This window comes from Octopus bimaculoides, chromosome 2 (assembly GCF_001194135.2).
Source record: "Octopus bimaculoides isolate UCB-OBI-ISO-001 chromosome 2, ASM119413v2, whole genome shotgun sequence".
Taxonomy (NCBI): Eukaryota; Metazoa; Mollusca; class Cephalopoda; order Octopoda; family Octopodidae; genus Octopus; species Octopus bimaculoides.
The window spans coordinates 53,418,344-53,423,343 of record NC_068982.1 but is presented as its reverse complement, the minus strand read 5'-3'; positions in this window follow the sequence as shown (position 1 = coordinate 53,423,343).

Below are 5,000 nucleotides of genomic sequence, written 5' to 3'. Positions count from 1 at the left end.
TTATGTAGCAGCCGAATTGCAGTTTTCTTCAACCAAACTTTTAGTCGAATGTGTAAACCATGCGATTGAGAAATGACTGTCAGTGCTGTAAACTACGTTCTCTGCGTTTTTCACTGTCATTTATAGTGCATCAGAAAGCTCAAATTTAAAATTCCTGGGAGAGAATGTATGCCAATATGTACCGGCAAGAAGACAATAGTTTGCTTCTTTTATTTTGGATTAAAGCAAGATGGTGAATAATTTCGAGTTTCTCCTGTAAGACACGGGTGATAGAACTTTAAACTATTCTTAAATGCTAGTAACTTAACTAATGAATTCCATAAATTTGTGGAAGTTTATCGTCGATTAAACGTACCCCTGTAAGGGATTGATAATTTGTTTTAATAACCCCCAAATGATAAAAATTCCCCTTGGTGAATGCCTCAAGAACGTAAAGATTCATAACTAAGCAAACACATTAAGTTATTTTTTGCTAATACTCTACTGAATGAGCCAATCCACAGTTTAGGTGGCTTATCTAATATTGTCCATGTAATACTGATGGTCGTTCTTTTGTCTTTAGATTCTACACGTATTTCCAAAGTGATGTCGGTTTCTCCAGCTGTTGATGACAGAAGGAGCTTGATGGAGTATTTTCCTAAGAGTACTTCTTGAATATAATCTATAATCAAACTAGCCTTACCTTCGCACACTGACATGAACTGTGTATTGTTAAACAACGTAACGATACAAGAAGAGATCATTTGTAAACCAAAATCTGAAGTCGTTTTTATTCTGTCAGAAAAGATTTTTAAAGAATTCTGAAAGCCTTTCAGATTTGCTCTCTTGCAAACATAAACTTTAATTGCAAAGTTAGCTAAAAGTGCAAGATTACTTAAAAACCTAGTTTTCCTAACCGACATCTTATTTGAACAGGCAGAAATTGGGATACTATAAATATTTTATTGTATTTCTACGGAAGTAGAACGTTTGTGAAAGATACTAAAGTAGGGCATCATTAAGGAGGGAACACCAACATGAGGGTACTAGTTCATGCAAATACCTGAAAGGACGCATATGATGGACGGGATGATATAAGAACATATGGAGATAAGCCACTGCACAAAATTAGCTTGTCTCATTAAAATCATCTGCTATTTTATTATTTTCATTTCAATGCCTGGTAATGGGGTGATTGTAAAAAGGCGATGCTGAGCTTAAGAAACATTGATTTAGTCATACGGTATAATCGTCACCCTACTGGTGACGATTATACCCTCCAGAAAGTAATCCAGGGCAAGTATTTATATTGAAAATCATTATTATGTAAAGCCGCCTTAATATTCGCCTTGTACTAGCTTCAGATCACTTCTGAATATATACATCTGCACGTGTGTAGATTATAAACGTGCTAAAACATTTCCTTTTGCAGTTATACAAGGAAGAATATATAGCTTAGCATGAGTAGCGTTGAGGTAATAGACCCTAACACAGGCATTTTTCGAAGTAATAGACCCTAACACAGGCATTTTTCGAATACTGTACACCGTTTTAGGCAGTGTGCATACAAAAGGAGCATTATATCTGAGCCTGCACATATATCCAGAAATTTACAGAATGTATGCATTGATATGTAATTAACTATTACATACACTCGAATAAAATTTTTAAATATAAGATAGCAACGCAGTAATATAAAGTTTACTTAGTACATTAATTTGAAATTTTGACGCAAGGTTTGTAATGTGTGTGGCGGGGATACGGTCAGTCGATTTGTCGACTGCAGTGCTCAACTGGTACTTATTTTATCGATCCAGAAATGATGAAGGGCAAAGTATACCTTGGCAGAATGTCATCTCAAAACGGAAAGACGGACGGAATGCGGCTAAGCATTTCGTCCGACGTGCTGACGATTCTGCCAGTTCACCGTCTTCACGGTCATACACATTGGTTCCAAATTTTGGCACAAGGCCCGCAATTTCGGGGGAGGATGCAAATCGATTACATCGACCTTAGTTCTCAACTGGCACTTATTTTATCGACCCCCTAAAGAATAAAAGGCAAAGTTGACACCGGTGGCATTTGAACTTAGAACGTAAAGACGGACGAAAAGCCGGTGTGCTAATGTTTCTGCCAGTTCACATGGTCATATATATTAGAACCATGTTCGTATTCTTTCCATTCTATTATACGTTAATGTATAAACTACCTTTGTAAACACACATACAATATATTCTTTTCTACTCTAGGCACAAGGACCGAAATTTTGGGGTAGGGGGCCAGTCGATTAGATCGACCTCATTGCACAACTGGTTCTTAATTTATCGACCCAGAAAAGAAAGGCAAAGTCGACCTCGGCAGAATATGAACTCAGAGCATAAGGACAAGAAAATACTGCTAAGCATTTCGCCCGACGTGCTAAGGTTTCTTATTTCTTTATTGCTCACAGGGGACAAACAAGGACAGACAAAGAGATTAAGTCGATTACATCGACCTCAGTGTATAACTGGTACTTAATTTATCGACTCCGAAAGGATGAAAGGCAAAGTCGACCTCGGCGAAATTTGAACTCAGAACGTAACGGCTGACGAAATACGGCTAAGCATTTCGCCCGACGTGCTCACGTTTCTGCCAGCTCGCCGCCTTGCGCATAAAATATATTACTATCAAACTATTTGACAGGAATATCCGTTATTTTGATATGCACGTTCACGTTTATAAATTTATGCAGATATGTTCCCCAAGAGAATTTCGGTACGTAAATCACCGTACTTGCTGGTTCAGTTATATGTCATTATACAAACACGTATGTATTCACATATGTACGCATGCGCGCGCGCGTGTGTGTTCGTATATAGATAGACAGATAGATACAAACAGACAGACAGACAGACACAGATAGATAGATAGATAGATAGATAGACAGACAGACAGACAGACAGACAGACAGATAGATAGATAGATAGATAGATAGATAGATAGACAAACAGATAGATAGATAGATAGATAGATAGATAGATAGATAGATAGATAGACATACGTAAACGCATTTTCGTATACACATTATTGACTCATGTATACTCAAATATTTGAAGCTTTTATTTTCAAGAACATACATCATACCTAAAACCATAAATAAATAAATAAATAAAGGTCCTTCTGCACATGCGCACATATACATACATACTCACATATGCATGTAACTGTGAGTGCATGTTTTTGTTTCTGTATGTATATCCACAAATGTATACATTTGTATTTATATACACATATTTATGATTTGTAACTAAGGAAGATAATTTCAATGTGTATGTATGTATGAATGTATGTATGGATGTCATTATTCAGTTTTATTTCAAGATTTTTTGCCAATAAAGAACCGGTTTCTAACCTAGATCGAAGGCTTCTTCATTTGGAATTTCAACATCAACAACAGGGTATTTTTGTATGTTTGTATGTATGTATGTATGTATGTATGTACGTATGTATGTATGTATGTATGTATGTGTGTATGCGTGTGTATGTATGTATGTATGTATTTCATTAGCCAATTATATTTCAAGATTTCTTGCCAATAGAGAAAGAGTCGGTTTCTAACCTAGATCGAAGGCTTCTTCATTGGAATTTCAACATCAACAACAGGGTATTTTTGTATGTATGTATGTATGTATGTATGTATGTATGTATGTATGTACGTATGTATGTATGTATGTATGTATGTATGTATGTATGTCATTAGCCAATTATATTTCAAGATTTCTTGCCAATAGAGAAAGAGTCGGTTTCTAACCTAGATCGAAGGCTTCTTCATTGGAATTTCAACATCAACAACAGGGTATTTTTGTATGTACGTTTGTATGTATGTATGTATGTATGTACTATGTATGTACTATGTATGTACTATGTATGTACTATGTATGTACTATGTATGTGTGTGTGTGTGTGTTTATGTATGCATGTATGCGTACGTTTAGATTTGTATGTTTTGCTTTATGTATATATGTATGTATGCGTACATGCATGAATGTATGTTTGTATGTATGTATGCATGCTTGCATATATATATAAGTATTAATGTTCGAATGGTTAAATACATATATAAGCTGACAGACGAATGCAGATAACCTCACACATATACACAGAACATAAGGCGTCCAAAACATAGTTTTCGCATATTCTGAATTTCTGACATCTTTTACATCTTCACCGGTATGCCAAGTTTTAGCTTTTTCACAAAGTCTGAAGTGACGATATCCGTTGGAACATTTTTCTCACATCCCCTGAAGGTGAACCTATTTTACAAGCCCGTATTCACAAAGTCTGCTGCGGTATATCTGTTACAATCGTCATACAAATGCATTTTAACTATTATTACTATCCTTCTTAATATTTTCTTTTCTTAAAACTGACATCCACCGGAAATGATAATGACCTCTTATTCACGAACATAAATATATTTAACAATATATACGCTTGCCGTTTTTCCTACCCAACATAACTCCCTACGTATTGTATGCTGCCGTCCGCGTTTCTGTAAGCACAAACTTGTTCTTCCTTTCACTCTTCCTCCTGCACCTCTTTGTTCTCCTCTTTCTACTTTGCTCCCACTTCCACTTCTTAATAATTACTTCGTTCTCATTTCCGCTTTTATTCTTACGCACCTAATTTTGATATTTTCTTTCGCTTTGCTAAAAGTCTCTACCAACACAATTATTTACAGTATTGTCTCTTTTACGTACAATTTCTTTTCTAATAGCGCTTTTGATATTCACAGTTCACTTTTGGATACCCTTTTTTGACTTTTTGCAGTAATTATGTACGTAGGCGCAGGTACAACTGTCTGGTTTGTTTCCCACATGGATTCAGTTCCACTGCGAAGCAACTTTGGGCTGACCATAGCTTTGTGAATTGATTTGGTGGCCGGAAACTGAATGAGTCCTGTCGTATACATACATACATATATATACATATACATACATACATACATATATACATACATACATACATACATACATATATAT